General features: G+C 42.0%; 2 long non-coding RNA genes across 6 annotated transcripts in view; one reads left to right on the top strand and one right to left on the bottom strand.

The window, feature by feature from the left end:
• LOC307224696 overlaps positions 1 to 16,781 on the top strand; it is a 77,461-nt gene extending 60,680 nt beyond the window's left edge. For all 5 annotated transcript variants that reach the window (XR_013842692.1, XR_013842693.1, XR_013842694.1 and 2 more), the window contains 6 exons: positions 188 to 253; positions 2,219 to 2,280; positions 7,026 to 7,085; positions 15,595 to 15,708; positions 15,896 to 15,989; positions 16,667 to 16,781. This is a non-coding gene — a long non-coding RNA (uncharacterized lncRNA). The remainder of the gene's footprint in view (positions 1 to 187; positions 254 to 2,218; positions 2,281 to 7,025; positions 7,086 to 15,594; positions 15,709 to 15,895; positions 15,990 to 16,666) is intronic.
• On the bottom strand, positions 2,304 to 21,185 carry LOC307224697. The gene is made up of 4 exons (XR_013842697.1): positions 20,944 to 21,185; positions 15,874 to 16,034; positions 4,785 to 4,919; positions 2,304 to 2,496 (listed from the first exon to the last, which is right to left on the bottom strand). It is a non-coding gene; the product is annotated as an uncharacterized lncRNA (long non-coding RNA).
• Positions 21,186 to 21,984: the final 799 nt, after the last annotated feature.

The raw sequence follows: 21,984 nt of genomic DNA, 5'->3' as shown, positions 1-21,984 counted from the left end.
TCAATATATTCAGTACTCATGACAACCAGAGACACAAGAACAATCCTCCCTTATTATGTAAGCAAACTCTTAGAAATGATATTGTTTCTAGGAATTTATTTGCACAATAAGGGTAGTTACACTTGCCATAAAAATTAAGCTTAGAAGCAGAATGCAAATATGAAATTACTTTCTGTTTTTCTTCTAGCTGAACAAAGTTGAAATCACCATCGACATGAGTTCCAAATCTAGTGCACAAAGAATTTTTTTAAATGTACGTTACTATTTTATCATAAGATATTTGCAGATGTATGTTTTTAAAACACAGAAAACTATTACAGTGTGTTCAGTAATGGGTTTAATGATTTAGTAATATTTCTGTCTAATTATATTTAAATGATTATTTCTATATAATTATAGTTAATGCAAATAATATGAAGGTCAAGGAAAACTGCCCAAATGTACATATTTTTGAATAAAAATGCACAAATATTTGGTTTAATACAAATAACTATTAATCATAGTATGCTGGATTTTTTTGAATTTAATGTTTTATCATTTGGTTTTACAGTTTTGGTGTAAAGATTATAAGCCATAAGGATTATTTATTTTGTCCCACTGAAATCAATACCAACATTCCAGAGGTTTGGGACTGCACCATTAATATAGCAACTACCCCAAATGAAGAAAACAGAAAAAATTGATTTTCCTGAATACTCTGTGCAAAATGGAATTGGTAGCACATTTGGGGCAGTGTGTCCTTTGCTGGTTTAGGGGTAAATCTCCAACCTGCGTAGTGGAAATGGCTCTTCTGAGCCTCTGCATGCAATGGGAGTGCTCCACCACTGAGCTATGTGTGCACTTTTTGGTAAATCAATTTGAATTGAATTAATTTTATAATGAAATGATTTTAGAATGCTGTACTATTTTATTGTTGTGAGCCGCTCTGAGCCCGGTTTCGGCTGGGGAGGGCGGGATATAAATAAATTTTATTATTATTTTTTATTATTATTAAATGCTTAAAACCAGAGCACGTAACTGGGATTGAGAAGCATTACCAACATAGAAGAAATTGTATGTCTGCATTCAGCACAGTTTCCTAACCCTTCCCATGGCTCATCTTCTTCCGCCACCCCTCCCCTGATATTACCTCCCTTTATTAATCCCTGAGAAAAGCTGGAAATGGTACTCTCAAAAATTCTGCATTCCTAAAAAAGTTTAGATTATATGCCAGTATGCATTTAAATGCTAGAGTTTATGGCCCATTGAGTTAGAATGCAAAAACTCCAATAGTTTGTAATGATTCTGGATTGTGCCCTAAGTAAATATATGTAAATAATTTTATTATCCAACTTCCCACAAACATAAGTATATGCATGCCTCAGAATTTGGATATGCTTTCTCTGAAAAATGTGACAAAGAGATAGTAAAGATAGCATCACTGTCACATAAGTAATTCACAGGCAACAGGTTGCCCTAAAGGTGATTATATGGATCTAATCAAAGTACTTTTGGGAATTGGTTTGAAGTATAGGTTCAGGTGCATAGATCTAATCAACCTGGGTGCAGTAGTTGATTTGAAATGTAGGTCATGGAACTGCCTCTAAGAGCTGCAAGGTTAGCCACTGGCATTTTAAAGTAGCTTGGAACTATCTGTTAAGAATACAGAATACAGTACATTTCAAGTGTTAAACAAAGTAAGCATGTATTAAATTTACGTTTGTAACCAGAGAGTTGGCTTCTTCTGTTTATGTTGCTATTTGGAAGCTGCTTTGAAGTTCAGTCAAATGTCACTGACAGTGCATTTTTGCTTTACGATCAAAGCCCTGTTACAGTGACATGTATGCAATGCTGTGAGAACAAAGGGGCGGTTCTCCTGACCCATACCTGGCCTCTGTGTACACCTTTGTCTGTGCCTCAACCTCACCCACGTTGCACTATGCAGTCATATAAATTGTCAGCTTTGAGCATCAAGTACATAATGTCAGACCTTGCTGCTGAATACACTGCATTTTCTTTAACTTAAATGCATCGTTTTGTGCACGCAGTTTGGAATTTTAACACTCAGGTAAGCACTCAGGTCTGCTTTTTTTTTTTAATGATGCCTCTTACTGTTTTCAGTTTTATTTCCTTATATACAGAGTTGATAGAACATACAGCTGTAGAAATGAGCCACAGAGAAGAACTGTTAATTAACCAGTGTAATTCAGGGAACTGTCATTTAATGTTTCTGTTGCAGAATCAGGATACATAAAGAAATTGATTATTCTTTCAAGAATCATCATTGATTTTATTTATACCGTAAGTATAGATCTCTTTAACCTTTTTATGAAACAGTATGCCATTTAGAATGAACAAAATTTATTCAGACGTTTCCTCTTGACAAATACGTATTGGATGATCCTGCATTATCCAGGGCAAATGGAAAGAAGCGTTTCAAGTGACATAGGTGAATGTGTAATATTCCACAAAAGGTCCATGCTCTACTGGTTGATTTAGTATCAGGATTTAGATTACCTGCAACAAAAGCAATATAGCACAATTTTACCTTTTTTGTAGATGTTATTGCACAAGTATGAAATGTAAATTTGAAAATAACCATTGTTAGTAACTATGGAAATTATTATATTTTCCCCAAATTAAACATGTTTAGTTTAGGACAGGGATGGCGATTTCAGCAAGAAATCTCTGAATCTCTCTCACTCTCTCTTGCAAGGTTGCAACTCGAAACAGAGTTGAGCTCCTTTAGATGGTCATTTCTCTTCAATTTTGTTTGCTCTGGATAAGGGGCTGTTTAATCCTTTCTTTCCTCCAACCTTGAGTAAAACAGGATCTTCTGTATATTTACTTGAAGCACAGTGGGTATCCATTTCAATTTTTGATCTCCTTTGGAGATTCTGCCGGTTAATAGCCCTGTGCACCCATAGTATGGGAATGGTGAATTCACAGCAACTAAAATATAACTCCTAAAGCATCGTCAGCAGTACATCATTCAGCTTTCTCCTGGGATATAGTAATCTGTACATTACATTATGCAATACAGTACATTGGTTGCTGAACAACTCCAGGCATGCCTGGAGGATGCGGACCATTTGGATCCCTTCCAGTCGGGATTCAGGCCTCATCATGGGACTGAAACTGCCTTGGTCGCGCTGGTTGATGATCTCCGGCGAGCTAGGGACAAAGGTGAGAGTTGTTTCCTAGTTCTGCTGGATCTCTCAGCGGCCTTTGATACAATCGACCATAACATCCTTCTGGACCGTCTAGAGGGGCTGGGAGCTGGGGGCACTGTTATACAGTGGTTTCGCTCCTTCCTCCTGGGCCGTGTTCAGAAAGTGGTGGTGGGGGATGAGTGTTCAGACCCCTGGGCCCTCACTTGTGGGGTGCCTCAGGGTTCCGTCCTCTCCCCCATGCTTTTTAACATCTATATGAAGCCGCTGGGAGAGATCATCATGGGGTTTGGACTGGGTGTCCATCAATATGCAGATGATACCCAGCTCTACCTCTCCTTCAAATCAGAACCAGTGAAGGCGGTGAAGGTCCTGTGTGAGTGCCTGGAGGCGGTTGGAGGATGGATGGCGGCTAATGGATTGAGGTTGAATCCTGACAAGACAGAAGTACTGTTTTTGGGGGACAGGGGGCGGGCAGGTGTGGAGGACTCCCTGGTCCTGAATAGGGTAACTGTGCCCCTGAAGGACCAGGTGCGCAGCCTGGGAGTCATTTTGGACTCACAGCTGTCCATGGAGGCGCAGGTCAATTCTGTATCCAGGGCAGCTGTCTACCAACTCCACCTGGTACGCAGGCTGAGACCCTACCTGCCTGCGGACTGTCTCGCCAGAGTGGTGCATGCTCTGGTTATCTCCTGCTTGGACTACTGCAATGCGCTCTACGTGGGGCTACCTTTGAAGGTGACTCGGAAACTACAACTAATCCAGAATGCGGCAGCTAGACTGGTGACTGGGGGCGGCCGCCGAGACCACATAACACCGGTCTTGAAAGACCTACATTGGCTCCCAGTACGTTTCCGAGCACAATTCAAAGTGCTGGTGTTGACCTTTAAAGCCCTAAACGGCCTCGGCCCAGTATACCTGAAGGAGCGTCTCCACCCCCATCGTTCTGCCCGGACGCTGAGGTCCAGCGCCGAGGGCCTTCTGGCGGTTCCTTCATTGCGAGAAGCAAAGCTACAGGGAACCAGGCAGAGGGCCTTCTCGGTAGTGGCGCCCGCCCTGTGGAATGCCCTTCCAGCAGATGTCAAAGCAATAAATAACTACCTGACATTCAGAAGACATCTTAAGGCAGCTCTGTTCAGGGAAGTTTTTAATCTGTGATATTTTAGTGTATTTTTGGTTTTTATGGAAGCCGCCCAGAGTGGCTGGGGAGACCCAGCCAGATGGGCGGGGTACAAATAATAAATTATTATTATTATTATTGTATTGCTCCTTTCCTTGTAAACACAGTGGGAATGCAGTTAGTTGTGAAGCACTAAAGTCAGATTACACAAAGTGCCATTTCCTATTGTTCATGCACTGCCTGGGTAAATGGTAGGAGGAAACTTGGTACATGTGAGACCTTGACACTGATTATTACTATTGCAAGTGTGTCTGTGAAGGTCTTCTAGGGGTAGGGGAAACTCCATGATCAGTTGACTGAGGGCCATTGTTTAGACTGATTTAACCAGCAGCTGACCTGACGTATGTACTAAAAATAACTGGGAACTGATAGAAACACCACTAGAAAATGTATGTTGCAAGGGTCAAATTGCACTTCTTTGAAAAGTAGCAGAGATGTGTTTGGGTGGAAGATACTAATGTTTCTTGGAAAAGGAAGTAAGATTTTCTCCTCCACTGTTTGTCCTCATATCTATATCAAATCTGCTCATTAATAATCCTTGAACTAGGAAGGAATATTTTTTGTTCTCCTGGATAAGTGATGAGTATCCCCTGCATATTTCAATGGAAAAGGAAATAATTAAAAGGAATTGAATTAATCCAACCACACTGCTAGTATACAAATATAATAAATAAATAATAAAGATTAAAAAATAGTTTGTTCCCAAATGTATGTGAAATCAATAATGGCCAATGTAAATAAGTTATGTAAATGTATCTTTAGCAAGCAACGAACCTGGCAAACCAAACACCTTGGCTGCAATGCTTAATTGCTTAATCAGATTAATCAATTAAACATATTTAGTTGACTAAAAGACTTGACAATTAATCCTCCACTAGATATTGTTTATTATTTTTAACACGAATTACTCATAAAGACTGTAGATGCAAGTACTGTCTTCACACACAAAAAGAGTGCTCTTCTAAGATGATGCTTGCTGCATCAAACAATGGTGAGCTGGGTATAACTTACACTCTGGAATTTATAGTCCTGTGTCCGCTCTTGTTAAATGTGCTGCATCTGGGGGTCCTCCTGGTGCTCATTTAGCTGAGTGGACGCTGGCCAGCATACATGTGTGCATAAACTTAAAGGAAATATGCTTTTGGCTTTGGGGATATTGTTTTTACTAATATGAAATTTAGACAAATTTAATCTATAAATTAATTGTCTGAGACTTACATGATTAATGAATTAACATTTTCATTACTGGGTTGCATCCCTACTCAGAACTCATACGAAACTATTCTAATGAGCCCCACATTGGATGAAATGGGGTTGGATTAGAATGATCCATGTGGCCACTTTTAACTATGATTCTATGGTAACTAATTTTGCCTTAGTGGGATTCCCCCCTCCCCGTTTCTTCACCTTGATTGGAGGTCAGCTCAACAGGCCATCTAAGTTTACACTTTAATAATGCCGATCGTATGCACTGGTGTAGTGGACTGAAGAGCTGGCATCATAATTCATAAATAAAGCTACCACTGATGACAGATTTCGACAAAACGTTTTCCTTACCAACCTCACTCTTGATTTATACTAAGAGGTAGAACCATATCTCTGTTGAGTTCTTGGAGAGGAAGGGGTTTGGGAACAGCATCTGCAAGCCACACAAGAGCAGTACCCATCTATGCATTCAACAGACCAGGGGCTAGCACAGGCTTCCTCAACCTCAGCCCTCCAGATGTTTTTGGCCTACAACTCCCATGATCCCTAGCTAGCAGGACCAGTGGTCAGGGATGATGGGAATTGTAGTCTCCAAACATCTGGAGGGCCGGGTTTGAGGAAGCCTGGTCTAGCAGATGAGCTGAAGAGAGTGACTGATGAAGAAAAGCTCCGTTCTCTTTGGTAACTGCTCCATAAATTAATTACTTTCTTCTCTCCTCTCATTCTGGTTGCCACTACATTGCTAGAGCAAAGGTCAAATTAAAAGGCAGCCTGGACTCAGTCTTAGACACACAGCAATCCATAGGTTAAGGATGGCACTTTCAGATGTAATGCTAAACCATACTTCAGTATAATATCCTCATTCTGTTTATATCACAATGCATATTCACAATAATAAACAGCAATTAATAGGCTATAGATCAGTCATAGCCCATTTAAACTCATTGGGATGTATTACAGTGGACATAACCTCCAAACTGGATTTAATTAAAGTTACAATAATATTTAAAGATTTTATAGTGCTGTTTGACTATGCTAGACAGACTGGTGCTGCAATTTGCAGGGGCGTGGAGGTGGAGTTAACAAAAACTAAAGGAGAATTGCCCAAATAAATTAACGTATTTTTCCGTGTATAAGACACCCCCATACTTTTGGGGATCCCAAATTTAGAAAATGGGCATATGCAATATCCATTTATAAGATGCCCCCAGATTTTTAACCTTATTTTAATGTAAAAAAATCTAGCCTTATACACGGAAAAGTACAGTAACTGCAGGAACAAAGGAAGCAGTTAACAAAAAATCAGGACCACTGAGCTATTGAATGCAGCAGTGTTTGCTGTTAGATTTAAAATTAATTGTGTTTACATAAAGGGTAACAGATATCTGCTGACTGCCAACTGAGTATTTATTTAGTTTTGATGAAAATAATCCTAGCTGTTTCATCAGACAGAAAACATTTGGAATAAAACAAGGTGTTTTTGTCTTCAGGGCATTCGAAGAATAGGCGGTGATCAAGAACTACGAGCGGTCAGAATAATATGCGAACAGGTAACTTCCTTAAGGTTTTTGGCTGTACTGATATTCACAACTCTGTTATATTTCTGACTGCTCAATGGTTTGTTTTTGTGACTCATCAAACCACTTCACATACTGGTTTCATATACTTGTGCTCACATGTTCTCTCTCCTGCCCTTGTGGAAAGGGTTTATTTTATTACTTTTTAACCTGGTTTGGATTGTTTGATTGCAACCAGTATCTTGTAATCCTCCTTACATTTAGCCCTGTCATATGGATTCGTGTTATCCCCATATTTCAGATGGGTGGATGAAGTTTAGAAAGTAAGAACGCCACTTAATCATGGCAAGAGGTGAGACACAGACTGTTGTACAAAAGAATAGAGAAGGTTGGAGAAAAGAAGGTCATTCTGTACTTCCTCTGGCAAATTAACTTGTTTCTTGGGCAAAACATTCATAGGTAATGTGTGTTGACAAGATTGTGGATTTTGCAGACTATTTTCAGGCATTTACTGTTTTGGACTGAATTGCCTTATGTATTAAATATGTGCATGCAGTGGTGTGTCCCTCATTTGCAGGTGCATACAAATTTTAGGCTTCTGTTTACATTGCCAGATTAGTGGGCACAAATATTCAGCTGATGTTGATGTGCATATTGAACAGCATAACATATTAGTGTGAAAATGTGGAATTATCTATGCATAAAAGAATTAACATGAACAGTAAGAGCTGTTCGACAGTGGAATTTGCTGCCAAGGAGTGTGGTGGAGTCTCCTTCTTTGGAGGTCTTTAAGCAGAGGCTTGACAACCATATGTCAGGAGTGCTCTGATGGTGTTTCCTGCTTGGCAGGGGGTTGGACTCGATGGCCCTTGTGGTCTCTTCCAACTCTATGATTCTATGATTCTATGATTCTATGATTAAAGAAGCTCCATATTTGCTTTGCTTGTGGACAACATATTGTTCCTCTGCACAGTGATAGAGATCACAGTGGAGATGATCATACCTATATATTAATTAACTTTTCTAAGCAAGAAAGCTTATGGAGAAATGAAATACTACCTGCTCTCACAGAAATGTTCCACCATTTAAATAATATTTTCCTATTTTAGTGTCTAATTTTATTTGATTTAGTATATGCCCACCCTCAGTATGTTCTTGAATGCAATATGTTCTTTAATGTTCAAGAACGTTTGGTTAACGGTTTCCCTGAAGCTTACTAGATCATGAGTTGTTTGCAATGTCATCACTTTCCACTCTCTATTAGACTGCACAAGAACACAGCCATAACATCCTAAAAACAATGGCTCATCTAGTTCAGCATCCTGTTCCCATAGTGGCAAACCAGATGCCATTACAAGGTACCTGCAAGCAGGACCTGAGCACAAGAAGCCCTCCTGGCATCCAGAAGCATTGCTGCCTTTGACTGTGGAGGCAGAGCAGAGCCATCCTGGCTGGTAGTCATTGGCAATCAGTACAATTAGTTGATGGGGCTCCCCTTATAGCGCAAGCACATAACAGCCCTTCTCTTTACTATCAACGTATGGTTTTGCCATAAAATCAGTGTACTGCAGAAATAGGATGGCTACTAAAGAGAGGTGATTTTCCCCACTAGTTTCAGTGTATAGCTTGGGGAAAATGAACTAGGTGGTTCAATGCAATTACCTTCCCATCACCTCTTTCTGGACCTGAGCAAGGGAACAGGCCCGGCGTATAGCATCTTGAGTTTCCTGTCCTCCAGTGGAGTGAGATTATAGCTTGGCACGCATATGATTAGCATGCAGAAAGTCCCAGCATTTCCAATTTAAAAGGAGCTCAGGGATGGGAAAGAGACAGAATGCCACGATCATTCAGAGCAGATACTGCTTGATGCCTCTGGTCTGGCAGTGTAAGGTGGCTTCCCATATACTATGCCCTTTTAAAATTTTGTGGTTCTTTTTTTAGGGGTGTTATTGGGTTGTTGTTTTTATTTTTATTTTATATTTTTATTTTGTTCTGTGAACCACCCTGAGACCTCCAGGTATAGGGTGGTATATAAATTCAATCAGTCAATCAATCAATCAATCAATCAATATGGCCATTCCAAGGATGTTGGGAAGAGAGGAGGCTGCAGGAACTGAGTTCTAGCACTTTTGATACAAGCTTTTTTTTTAATCATGAAAATCAATACAATAATTCATCAAAAATATGAATTCCTTAATAGGCTATTCTCTGCTTCTCCTGACTAGATTCCCGCCACCCCCACCCCAGATTTCCAGACTAGTTTATTTTTTTAGTTCCTCAACTTGTTTCTCCCATCTCCAGAAAGCATGCACACCACCCACACCCCTATATGTACTAGTAAGAAGGAATCCAGGAGGCAAGTTGTACTGAACCACAGATCATAAACATTTCAAATTGTAAAGTGTCCTGAACCTTTGAGAGAGGATGCAAATAATGAATGCTCCTCCACCCATACAACTGACCGATGTCTTGAATACAATTTCATCCTGTTTGTTTGTGGCACAATGTACAAACAACTACTATATAATAAATTCATTTGTTGTTCTCCATGTAATTAATATTCAAATCATTTCTACATGATAACTTGATTGCAATATTTTGGAGTCATATAGGCAAATACCTGTCTAATTATTCTGAATTTGAATATTTTTTGCATTCTTTATCTTTAGGCCCTGTGATTTCTACTTCCTCTTTTGCTTCTGTGCAGCCTTTTAGATCCCATGCCTTCCCGCAGCACCCAGTCTTTAATATACCTAGTCAGAATCTATCTCTCACCCAGGAAGGTGGGCCTTTACTTCCATGGCCACACTGCATTCAGCAAGTGACTAACTTCCAAAGTTCCCCTGGCTTCAAGGCCCTTCATAGCACAATGCACTCCTGTCACTAAGCCTGTATGAAAATTTCCCCCAGCCAAGTTGGCGTTCCACTTCCTTCACTGTAGCTGCATGGAGTTCAGCATTCACAGCACAAGTTGCGAAATTCAGAAGAGCCTACAAATGAGTACAGACATTGATGATATTTACTGTAGCTTTTTATATGAGCTTTTAGAGTGTTTTGTAAACCATGAAGTTACTTGTAGTGATTACAGCCCTCTAAATACAGTAACACAACATTTGTATTCTAGTCACATTGTAGACATGCCATAATACAGAGTGTAGACCTGCCTCGAAATCAGACTTCTCTAACAAACTTCACAGAATCTGAATAAAAATAGAGAAACTCAGGTTAGATGAGTTTATTTTGTCAACAAAGAACAGTACCGGATGAACAAGCAAATCTGGTTATGGTTCTGTAAAAACAACATCCCTGAGCTACTCTCTGCCCTCCTGGCTTCCTACCTGGGCTGTGCTGCTCAGGAAGTAGCATTTCTGTTACTGGCTGGGCTGAGGGATATTTCTCCACTTTGACAGATCATGCAGAAATATCCCTTTAGAGACTCACATTTATATATGGGAAATAGCAACTTAAGCTAGATCTCTTTTTTAGTGTTTGAGAATGGAAAAATTGGTAAAACTTTCCGACCATTTAAAAAGTGGTCTTACTGTGGCACCATGTTTCCATATTTGCTGCCCCATTTTCAGGTGCTGCTAGAAATAACAGTGACTATGACACCTAGAGTGCAAGGTAGCACATAGTTCTCAAGTGTGTTATGCCACAAGCGGATTCTTTCTTAATGGAGATGCTTGGTCTTAACATGTAGCAATATTTTTAAAAATCTTTTTAAAAATAGCTCTTGCTAAAATATTCTTTCTGATAAATATTGATATAATGTATAGCAGGAGGAGCTGCTAACTTGTCCCACCCATTGCATTCACTTAGAGAGGGGGGTATAATTTATTTATTTCAAAAATTATTTGGTGGGGGGGGGGAAGGCCTTAAAGGCAAATAATATCTTTTCTTTGTGGAATGATATTCCCTGCAAGCTGATCTGAGAGAACTATAAGGCCATGAAGAGATGCTTTGCTGCTGTTCCCTGCTCTTGCTGTCCCGTCCTACCAGCCACTTTCTTTCAGATGATTATAGTGGATCTGGACAGGAGTGTTAGCAAAAGCAGCTGCTGATCTTTGCCTCTTCCAGTACGCTGACATTAGTTTGCTTGTCTTCCCAAGTCATATGTAATTTTTCTCGGAGACACCATTGATGGAATCACCAGACCAAAGATCACCAGTGTCAAAGCAATGATTCTTCAACATCAGCTTCATTGGACTGGTCATGTTGTTCAGATGTCTGATTACCGTCTTCCAAAGCAACTACTCTATTCCAAACTTAAAATGGAAATTGTAATGCTGGTTGTCAGAGCTGCCTCTAGGTCCCAGCTCACAGAGGACCAACGCTAGGCTGTAGTAATGTACAAAAGTCTTTATTGAAGTTCAGTTTCCATTTCAAAGCCACAGCGTGCAGCCCTACGTCTTAAACCCTAGATCGGCGAAGTCCCGTCTGAGTCTCCTCCCCTATGACACCAGTTTAAGATCCTAGCCCTGCTCCACCTTTTACGCTGCTCTCTCCTCCTCTGGGTCCTCCTGCCCGCTGGGGCATTGCCCTTTCTGGACTCTTCCGACGCTGAGTCGCTTAGCTCCTCCCCCTCCCTCCGGCGAGCTTTAGGACCCGGTTCCCAATCCTCATTCTCTGCTGTCCCGCGCTCCTGTACATTTGAACTTGCCTCTCGCGCCAGCCCAGTGACCTTTCTCCTAACCGTTACACTACTTTGGTCACTGCTTCCCTCTTCCGGGACACTGGCCGGATCTGACCTCTCCTCTGTTGTCCGACTTTCTGATGGAGGCGTGGTCAGCCCTGCCTTATCTTCTCTCCCTGGTGGGGAATGCACTGGCCCCGATCCTTGGGACTCTTCCCCCCCACTCTGCTATGGTGGGGAAGCTGGTCCTGATTTCCAGCTACTGCTCTGGGAGTCCCTGCTGCCCCCTTGCTCCTGGGGCATTCCCCTTGGGAACCCCCTACCCCTGGCCACTGGCGCCCCCTTCTGTGAATCTTCCGATTCGCTGGAGAGGCTCATGGAATCCCTCGGTCCACTGTCCTCTTCTCCTACGCTCCCCTCGGATTCTTCCCCTTCGCTCTCCATCTCCTCTCTTCCCTGTGCCTCTGCTCCTGAGCCCCTGACACTGGTGGTCAACAAAAGAGGTTTAAAGACTCTCTCAAGGCAAATCTAAAAAGTATAGCATAAACACTGACAATTCAGTAACACTGGCCTGCAAGTGCCCCAGTTGGAGAACAACCTTTACCAAAGGTGTCATGGACTCTGAAGACGTTCAAACCAGGATGAAAGGAAAAATATGCTAAGAGGAAGGTTCATTTGGCAAACCCTCACCGTGATCAACTCCCACCTGGAAACCTATGTCCCCACTGTGGAAGGACATGTGGATCCATAACTGGCCTCCACAGTCACTTACAGACTCATTGTTAAAACCGTGTTTATGGAAGACAATCTTACTCGGCTGCATATGATCGCCAAAGAAGAAGAGTAAAAGCAGCAGCTCTTTATTTCCTTTGTTCTCCTGGAAGATCTTTAGCATTACTTCTCTTCCACTTTAAACTCCGATACTAGGTGAAACTCAGCAAAATAATATCACAGTTTTCAGGTTACCAGCTGGCCAGTGCCAGATTACCAGATAAGCAGAGTAGGCAGTGGCCTATGGGCCTTTTAGGGGCCCCATGACAATGGATCAAAATAATACTAATTTGATCTTGAAAGAAAATTACAGTCAAGCTTTCTTAGTTCCATGTTATCCCACTAGAGCGTGCATACAGAGGGGCAGGGCAAGATTTCAATTGCCTAGGGATCTCCACAGGGTTTATGGCAGTGCAGATGGCTAGTTTTTGATCTGTTGGACCCGTTTATTTCTGAATAGGGTTGTTGTAGTGGTTACTAAAGTTCACTCTCAGTGCTAGTTTAAAGGCAACTTTTAATCTAGGTATTTTAATATATTGTGCTGTACTTTACAGCCTCCTTACAGCATTGTTCATGCAACTCAAAATGCAGGAAATGAAGAAAGGTGTTGTCTGCCTGCCTCTCTTGATGATTTGGCAAAGCTCCAGGAAGGTTCAGAAATGTTGTAAGATATCCTTATCAGGGAAAGATGTCAGAGGCAGAACTAAATTGGCGGACGGATGGAGTTTTAGCATTTTCTACGTTGTTCTTTTAAGCAGGATATTCTGCCATCTGTCCCCTTCCTGTCCTTGAGTTTTCAGCAAGAAAGATATTTTTATTTAAAGATTGTGTACCCTTAGGGTGTTTTTGTGGAAGCTTTCCTAGTGGCTGCACATCAACTATGGAATACCTTGCGCTATGAAGTGTGTTAGCACTCTCACTTGGGGTTCTTAGCTGAAGATAGTGTGTGGCATACATTTCCTTCATCTGTTTTGTTTGTTGCTGTTCCTTCATCTATGGCTCAGGGACCACTGGGAGAGCTCTGGGTTGGTGGGTTTGCACACACCTGTATGTCAGAGCTAACATCATATCCTTTTGAAGACAGTGGTACCACACCACCACTGTGAGGATGCCTCTCCCTCTGCCACACCTGACAAGCCACTTCTGGTTTCCTCTATCCTTGCTTAGTTGTTTTATATTGTTGTTTTTATGAAATAGCAATTTTAAATGTAGCAAATATTTGTGTGCTTTTGCACACAATGTTTATGTTCTTTTCCACCAGAAGGGTGGGATATAAATGTTTATGTGTGTATCAGCAGCTCTGAAGTAGCTATTGGAGAAACAGTGCAGCGTAATCATTACACTATTTGATTAGGACTGGGAGAACTAGATTTTCAATCCTTACTCACTGGAAAAGTTCTATTTGTGAATTTGGCCAGTTACTTTACTGGCTGAGAACAAGCCTAGCCTTCCCCTAGGCTCATGCGCTCCTCGCCTCCTCTGGTGCAACTTTGAGGAGGAAATCAGAAGCTTTGCCTCTTGTTTTTGTCTGAGCTCAGAAAAACTGTGGTTAATCTTATCTGTGCTTAGTGGAAACAAGTAGACTTTTCAATCTGAAGGTGTAAGGAAGATTTCAAGATTTGTCTTTTAATACTTGGGGAATGCTTTTCAGCCCTGTGGAACCTTCAATGTGGGGTTTCGCAGGGCTCAATCCTATCCCCCATGTTGTTTAGCATCTACATGAAACTGCTGGGTGGGGTTATCTGGAGGTTTGGAGTATGTTGTCAGCAGTATGCTCTATTTCTCCTTTACATCTGCAGGTGAGGCAGTGGAAGTGCTGGAAGTCTTGCCTCAGTAAAGGACTGGATGAGAGCCAACAGACTGAAGCTCAGTCCAGATAAGACTGAGGCACTGCTAGTGGGTGGTTCCTTAGACCAGATGGGTGGAAAGTTGCCTGCTCTTGATGGGATTATGTTTCCTCTGAAGGAGCAGGTTCGTAGCTTGGGGGTCCTCCTGGATCTTTTGCTGTCACTCGAGGCTCAGGTGGCCTCAGTGGCCCAGAGTGCCTTCCATCACCTTCAGCTGGTGGCCCAGCTATGCCCCTATCTGGACAGGGATAGCCTAACTACTGTTGTCAATGCTCTGATAACCTCAAGGTTAGATTACTGCATATGTAGGGCTGCCTCTGAAGAAGGTTCGGAAACTTCAGCTGGTGCAGAATTCAGTGGCCAGGTTGCTCACTGGATGGAGCAAGATGGTTTGAGCATATTGCACCGATCCTGCCCTGACTGCACTGGCTGCCAATTAGTTTATGGGCCCAATTCAAAGCAGTGGTTTTGACCTATAAAGCCTTAAACGGCTCAGGACCGCAATACCTCAGGAACCGCCTCTTTCCATATGAACCTACCCAGACCCTGAGATCATCTTCTGAGGCTCTTCTTCATGTGCCTCCTCCTTGAGAGGCCAGGAGGGTGGCAACACAAGGACGGACCTTCTCTGCAGTGGCTCCCCATCTGCAGAATGCTCTCCCCAGGGAAATTCACCCGGAGCCTTCATTATACACCTTTGGGCGCCAGGCAAAAACATTCCTTTTTAACCAGGCCTTTGGTTGATCTGATTTATAGCCTATGCCCTTTTAAAATGTGTTTTTTTTTGGGGGGGGCAGTATTGAGTTTTTGTTTTTTGTTTTTATTAGGTATTTAGTGGTTTTATATCTTGATTTTTATTCTGTGAACCTCCCTGAGACCTCCGAAAATAATACTAATAATACTTATACTACTACTACTACTACTACTACTAATAATAATAATAATAATGCAAGCAGAGCCTATCAAGTAAAATCTGAAGGCTGTCATCTAGTGCTGAGTTTTATGCAATTAAAATCCCACTGAACTCAGTTGCAAAAGGATACCCCTACTCTAATGCACTAGCAGAGACCTCAGATCTGTGCAAATGTTGGACTCAAACCGGTCCTGACTCCTGCATTATCAGTTTCCCACAAAGTACTGAAGAGCTAGCTCTGCATCAGGGTTCCTGTTCTTGGTCCTTTGGCAGAAGGAGAGGATTCAATAAGTCTCTGCTTTCCTTTGCTGAAGCCCTTTTGCACAGACCGTAAAGCAAACAAATGACAACGCTGCCTTTCCCACTCCTCTTTTGTAGGGTTTTGTGCTTGGATCTTGCGTCCACCTGTTCATGCAAAAGAATCCCAAAAGCTGTGTTTGCATAACAGGAGATGGCGATGATGCCTATGCATTTGCAGGCTGTGAGAGTAAGGTTAATCCTTCTTTTATTTGTCATGATTAAAAGTAATAATAATAGAAACACTTTTTCATACAATATGAAGGCAAACAAGGTGTTAAAACACTTCAGTAAGTTATTCTATTTCCCCACATCATCACATTTGTTTCATGCAAGAAGAGCAGGCTAAAATTAACCTACCTTATATTTCTTTTTGTTTTAGATCATGAAGAACTTTGTGGCAGCAGTTATGGATCTTTTTGTCTGAATGGTGGGATTTGTTACACGATACCTGCCATTTCCAGTCCCTTTTGCAGGTAAATGTTTGTATTTTCATTGCTACATAAGAGTCATCTCCTGGGCTAAATTAGCAATGGAGGAAACACATTATTTCATCAGCTTATCTAGAGCATGTTTCTTATGTATTGATTATATAATCATTTGTGCGCCACCCTTCAGGGAATATCCCACTCAAGGTAAATCACAAAATCACATTGGAAACATTTAAGCTGCATTGTTTTTAGGTAATATACAAAGGGGCTTCTCCGGACTTTTGTAGGGCTTGAGACAGATAGTGCTCTCCTAATACGCACACTAACCACCTAGTCACACACAAGGCTGCCAAGGCTGCCTGAGGGTTTACGCCTCTTTCCTCTGGTGCTAGTAACTTTGCCACCTCATTGCCTTTGCAGCTGCCATTGCTGCCAGGCTTATTTTGTCTTTAGCCCCAATCTGGTGTGTCAAGGAGCAGGAACGGTAGTTTATTAGCACACTTCCATTTAGTAACACATCTGTTATATTCTTCTTTGCACAGTTGTAATGCCAGTACCTGATGCTAAGTGGTACATATAAACCAAGACTGTAATCATAATTGTCCTCTATAAAAATAGTTATTGGCACACAGTAACTGCCTGTGGTAAGCATATATGGGATGAGACAGAGCACTTTATACTGACAAAGCACAGCACAGGGAACGGAATTGTTATTTCCTCAGTTCACAGGACAAGACAAGAAGCGAAGGGTTCAACAGAACGAGTAAACATTAACCGCCTACTTAAAGAGTGGCACAGCAATGGCACAGCTTGGCTAGAGAAGTTGTGAAATGCCCTTCCTTTGATTTTTCTATTTCTTTTAAAGTTGGACAGACAACTGTCAGGTATTATGACATCTGGTTTTAGTATAAACATCAATTTTGCTTTGTTTATTTAGTTCGTTAGTTACTAGTCTTTATATTGCATTTTATTGCTCTAGTCAAATCAGCTAACAACAATCACATATACCAATATGTGGGTTTCATGCACAAAGATGTGTTTCATGCATCTCTGTGTTCAGAAACCAGTATCTGAACAAAGAGGCCACTTGCTGGCTGGATAACCTACACCTCCTGTTGTGTGGACTATGTTGTTACCTGCTCCCTTTCTGCTATAGAGCATAAAACACACCTTGCTTATCCATTCACCTTCCTCCACCCTTCAGGAAATGGGCTGCATTTCATTGTGTTAGCAATCACTGGGGCTGGGAGTCAGGATCTTGAGCTGCTAGGATCTTCCTCATCTACCTGGCTTTAGTCTTAAATGAAGTAGCCACATGATGAATTTTCACTTGCACCACTTCAGCAAGCATAACTTTGGGCAAAGTCAGGACTAGCGACTCATTTTTTCCCATTGCACCAGAAGAGGCTAGTGAATATGGAAGTTGTTACAACTTCTTATCAACTTTTTGTTGTTGTTGTTTAGTCGTTTAGTCGTGTCCGACTCTTCGTGACCCCATGGACCAGAGAACGCCAGGCACTCCTGTCCTCCACTGCCCCCCGCAGCTTGGTCAGACTCATGCTGGTAACCTCGAAAACACTGTCCAACCATCTCGTCCTCTGTCGTCCCCTTCTCCTTGTGCCCTCCATCTTTCCCAGCATCAGGGTCTTCTCCAGGGAGTCTTCTCTTCTCATGAGGTGGCCAAAGTACTGGAGCCTCAGCTTCACAATCTGTCCTTCCAGTGAGCACTCAGGGCTGATTTCCTTCAGAATGGAGAGGTTTGATCTTCTTGCAGTCCATGGGACTCTCAAGAGTCTCCTCCAGCACCATAATTATCAACTTATTTAGTAGCAATTCTATCCTGCCAAGTATGTAATTAATGGATGGGATCGCTCTGTGAATTAGAGTATTCCGTTCCAGCATGTTCTTATTCAAAGCATGGCATGCTCCTTATCAGTCAGGCAAGAAAGCTAATTATAAATAAGAAAGGCTTTGTTTACACTGTGCTATCACTTGGTAATCAGTAGAGCTAGGAATAGTAGTAATGGAAGAATATGTATTCCACAGCTCAGTGGTATTACAGAAGGACCAAATGCTTGCTTAGACAAATACTGGCATGTAAAGGATCTATCCCTAGATCTCACCCCAACTTCTCCAAGTTGCTAATCCTCTGCCTTGATTCCTTCTCAAATGATTGGCAAAATTGTAGCTCTGTGCAGAAAAGACTGGGTGCTAAGGTAGTTGGTTTCCATAGCCAGTAGCAGAGTCAATCACTAGAAGACTTGAAGAAGAGAGTTGGTTGGGACCCCAAAGTCCATAAAAATCTTGTTAATATTTATCTGATTGAAATGACACTTGAATCATCTTGGCTGGTTTCTATGTGCTATAAAGTGTAAGGTAAGAATTCACAGTGATCTTTCTGCCTAAGGAAGATCTTGTGAGAGTACATCTTCCTCACTTGCCCACCCACCCCTAAAGATTTTTTCCAGACATTTAAAGTTCTCATGGTAAAGAAAAGAAACTGCATTGCCATTTAAAACTGTCATAGTCATACTTGGATGCCCTACCACCACTACTATTTGAGCTGTACTGTCCAGGACACCAAGGGACCTATAACTTTAATGTATATCTGTTGTGATCATGTGTGGACTGGCAATGGGGTGTGTGTGTAATTTAAATGCAAAGGAAATGTGCAAGTAGAATTTTTAGCTTTGTACTCCCTCATTTCCCTCATCTGTGTTTGTCCCCAGAAAGCCCACTTCTGGTATCAGAGTTCAGTTGGGGAGGAAATGGTAGGAGAATTTGGTGGTGGGAGGGTCCAGCCTCCCCACAACCAACTGCTTTGCACTTTGATTTGGCACCTGATCCCACACTGCTCCACGTTTCATGTGATTGGGCCAGATCTGCATCTAATCTGTAGTTTAGCCTGGTTGCCATATTTGGGGTATTGCAGAGGATAGAAAACCTCCACTTTTCCATCATATTGCTGATTTAGTCCCGTATTGTGTTTTGAGCACAAGGAGAATGTGATATCCCTGCAACAAAAGTGCTTGCTTGGGGAAGACTTCTAGCTCCTCTGCGGCAGTTGACTCTTTATCAAGGCAGAAAGTTCTCTGGGAAAGTCCTAAAGAGTGAATGATGAGGGATCACTGCAGTGCAGGTCTAAATGTGGTCTGAGGCTTCTTGGCAATAAAAAAACGCTGTATTGAGAAAAGTGGTATGCTAAACCAGGACACATGATGCAAGAGAACCTTGTGTAACTCTGTGGACTGTGGACTGTGTACACAGCAGAATCGCACCTTTCTTTTGAATAGATAAACATGCCCTTTAATGAGTACATGAAGGAAATGATTCCTGTTTGCTTTTGGATTTTTCACAGTTACTGCTCTTTTTGGCAGAAATGGGGATTTGGGTGAAGCGGGAGAGGTCTCATAGCTGACACATGGCCTTTCAAAAGCTATCAGGCTACTACTCCCCATTCAGATACAAAATCCCACACCAATGGTAACATATTTTTTGGAAATAAGGCTGAGTGAATTTAACAGGACCCACATTGAATCCCGTGGCTCCATTTAAAATGTTAGGTCCCCCAAAATTAGTAGCAGTCAATGGGAGAAACATTTATATACCAATAGGAACACTTTTAATTTGGCCTGATAACAAATTGGCAGTCAGTGCAGACCTCTGAGCAAGGGTCCATCACATAGCCTGAGCTATACCCAGACTGAAATGGGTCTAGATAATCTGTGTCTTCCAAGAATGTCCACAGCTGTTGAACCACATTGTCCCGTCAATTTTGAAAGGATTTAGTGCTTGCCATCTTTAGCATGTTTACTCTGAAGACTACTTATTGCACATGTGACTGTTGCATTAGGTGCAACTAACTTTTTCTAGATTGAGGCAAATATGTTTTGTGATTGGACTGTAAAGTACTTAGCTGTGATCTTCACTCTGGCATTCAGCATCTCTCCTAATAGCGAACTCTGGTGCAGAGTGGAAACAGTAGCCAAAACAAGGCCACTAGAGGGGGAATCAGCATGCTTGAGGGATTTGCAGAAATACAAAAGCTTTTTTTTTTAACCTGGTGGGCAAAACAGACCAATGAGGACTAAGACTGCTAACCATGTACAGTAATGATTACAGTAAATTGGAAAAATAAAACAGAATGTGATGGGAATGACTGGAGGGCAGGATGAGATGGCCTGCTTGGAAAGGTCACTGTGGACATCTAGGACCCAAGGACATGTGGGGGGCACAGGGGGGCACACAACAGGTGCCTAGAGAAGGGCAAAGGCAGGAGGCAATGGGCATTTTTCTGGTAACAATATAATGTTTCTGGTAACATCCCATAATATAGTATGGCAGACCCAACTAGGTGCAGTACAGGAAATAGCACATGGTGTTTGGGAGAGAAGAATGTGGTGTGTTTGTGTGTAAAGCAACACTAATATCTACCAAATCCTGCAAAGAGAAAGTGCAATTCTGTTACCAGTATAAACATGCAGGTCAAGTTATTGGCATACACATTTATAATTTGCATTGCTTTGTTTTGACTGCAGAATTATGAGGCACTAAAACTTTGCATAAGTAATAAGGATCTTGGCTCCTTGGCTTGAGCAGACTTTAGTGGGAACATGGTATTTTTTGCCTGCAACGGATATTTATATACAAGGCACGTTAATAAAGAAACCCCCTTGATTTTCCTGATTAGACTAGAGTTCCAAAAATAACACTATATGTTCTGATTAATATTGCTAATCAGAAAGAAAGCAGTGGGGGGGGGGGTAGTATATGAGTGCAACGCCTACTAAATCTGCAATGCAACTGGAAGAAAGAAAAGGAAAACTACTTTATGCTGCAGACCAGGACAGATTTCACATGTGCCACTCAAAGCACTTTTGAATATAGGAACATAGGAAGCTGCCCTACACTGTCAGACCACTGGTCCATCCTGCTCAGTAGTCTACAATGATTGGTACTGGCTCTTCAGGTTTCAGGTAAGGGACATTCCCAGACTTACCTGGAGATGCCATTGATTAACCATGGGACCTTCTGCAGATGCTCTTCCACTGAGCACCCCTTCCCCAACTTCTCTCCTACTGTTAATGTGCGCATGTGAAATATCAAAAATACGGAAGAGCAGTGATACATCAGCAGGCAACTGCACCAGGTTTCCTCCCATTGCTGAATGAGCAGCGCAAACATCGACAGCAGAGTTGGCAAACGCTAGAACGCAAGCAGGAAATGAGGCAAGTCTGTAAGTAGCCCGCTCAGAAAATAAAGCAGCTACTCTGGTCAACCCTGTGTCTCAGTAGAGGCCATACATGTAAGAAATAACCCAAGTGTTAAGTAAATTCCAGTCGTATTTCAGTTCAGTTCATTGTATATAAATCAAGAAAGGGTTTCTACTTTTAATAATAATAATAATAATAATAATAAAAATAAATTTTATTTATATCCCGCCATCCCCAGCTGAAACCGGGCTCAGGGCGGCTAACAACACTGAAATAGTGCAACATTATAAAAACATTATAAAAATTAATTAAAATCAAAATTGATGGCAACCATAAACTAAAGTTTTGTAAAGATTGCCAAAGGAGGGAGTCAGGCTGCGCCCTGACCAAAGGCCTGGCGGAACAGCTCTGTCTTGCAGGCCCTGCAGAAAGATGTCAAATCCTGCAGGGCCCTAGTCTCTTGTGACAGAGCATTCCACCAGGTTGGAGCCGCAGCCGAAAAAGCCCTGGCTCTAGTTGAGGCCAGCCTAACCTCTCTGTGGCCTGGGACATTCAAGATGTTTTTATTTGAAGACCGTAAGTTCCTCTGTGGGGCATACCAGGAGAGGCGGTCCCATAGGTACGAGGGTCCTAGGCCGTATAGGGCTTTGAAGGTTAAAACCAGCACCTTAAACCTGATCCTATACTCCACCGGGAGCCAGTGCAGCTGGTATAGCACCGGATGAATGTGATCTCGCAGCGAAGACCCCGTAAGGAGTCTCGCTGCGGCATTCTGCACCCCCGCTGGAGTTTTTGGGTCAGTCTCAAGGGCAGCCCCATGTAGAGCG

The sequence above is a fragment of the Podarcis cretensis genome, assembly GCF_951804945.1.
Source record: "Podarcis cretensis genome assembly, chromosome: 9".
NCBI classification, from domain to species: Eukaryota; Metazoa; Chordata; class Lepidosauria; order Squamata; family Lacertidae; genus Podarcis; species Podarcis cretensis.
The sequence above is the reverse complement of the archived record's forward strand: the minus strand, read 5'-3'. Positions and strand labels throughout refer to the sequence as shown.